The sequence below is a fragment of the Triticum dicoccoides genome, unplaced genomic scaffold, assembly GCF_002162155.2.
Source record: "Triticum dicoccoides isolate Atlit2015 ecotype Zavitan unplaced genomic scaffold, WEW_v2.0 scaffold3774, whole genome shotgun sequence".
Taxonomy (NCBI): domain Eukaryota; kingdom Viridiplantae; phylum Streptophyta; class Magnoliopsida; order Poales; family Poaceae; genus Triticum; species Triticum dicoccoides.
Genome location: NW_021267576.1, coordinates 1 through 969, shown reverse-complemented (window position 1 = coordinate 969; position 969 = coordinate 1). Strand labels below are relative to the sequence as shown.

The following is a 969-nucleotide window of genomic DNA, read 5'->3' as shown; positions in this document are numbered from 1 at the left end:
AAAAATAATATAACGGGATTAATATATATCGCGCACGTGCGATATGTTTGTCACAAGGCGCAAAAAATAATTATAAAAGGAATGCAACACGAGGACTTCCCAGGAGGTCACCCATCCTAGTACTACTCTCGCCCAAGCACGCTTAACTTCGGAGTTCTGATGGGATCCGGTGCTTTAGTGCTGGTATGATCGCATCCGACATGTTTCCCCGTCTTCGTCCCTTATGCTTGCCACTCCCAGGTCCGCTCCAAAGACGATTCTACATTCTCACTACCATTACAACCGTTCCCTAACAATGGATAATGTCCTATACTACTTACTCTCCCACTCAATCACGGAGACGAGTTTTCCACGGTTTCCACCCCTCCCTCCATACCGCAGCAACACGAGTTTTTTCCACCCCTTTCAGAAAGCGCTCTTCGCGCCACAAAGCCGCCCCAAGACGCGCGAGCAATGAGCATCGAGCTTAAACATATCGCAAACGTCAAAAATAATACAACGGGATTAATATATATCGCGCACGTGCGATATGTTTGTCACAAGGCGCAAAAAATAATTATAAAAGGAATGCAACACGAGGACTTCCCAAGAGGTCACCCATCCTAGTACTACTCTCGCCCAAGCACGCTTAACTTCGGAGTTCTGATGGGATCCGGTGCTTTAGTGCTGGTATGATCGCATCCGACATGTTTCCCCGTCTTCGTCCCTTATGCTTGCCACTCCCAGGTCCGCTCCAAAGACGATTCTACATTCTCACTACCATTACAACCGTTCCCTAACAATGGATAATGTCCTATACTACTTACTCTCCCGCTCAATCACGGAGACGAGTTTTCCACGGTTTCCACCCCTCCCTCCATACCGCAGCAACACGAGTTTTTCCCACCCCTTTCAGAAAGCGCTCTTCGCGCCACAAAGCCGCCCCAAGACGCGCGAGCAATGAGCATCGAGCTTAAACATATCGCAAAC

At 48.5% G+C, this 969-nt stretch overlaps 2 non-coding genes across 2 annotated transcripts; both read right to left on the bottom strand.

The window, feature by feature from the left end:
* Positions 1–78: 78 nt before the first annotated feature.
* Positions 79–197, bottom strand: LOC119346053. The gene has a single exon (XR_005167328.1). It is a non-coding gene; the product is annotated as a 5S ribosomal RNA (ribosomal RNA).
* A 367-nt stretch (positions 198–564) lies between these two features.
* On the bottom strand, positions 565–683 carry LOC119346054. Its single transcript, XR_005167329.1, has one exon. It is a non-coding gene; the product is annotated as a 5S ribosomal RNA (ribosomal RNA).
* Between the last annotated feature and the right edge of the window lie 286 nt (positions 684–969).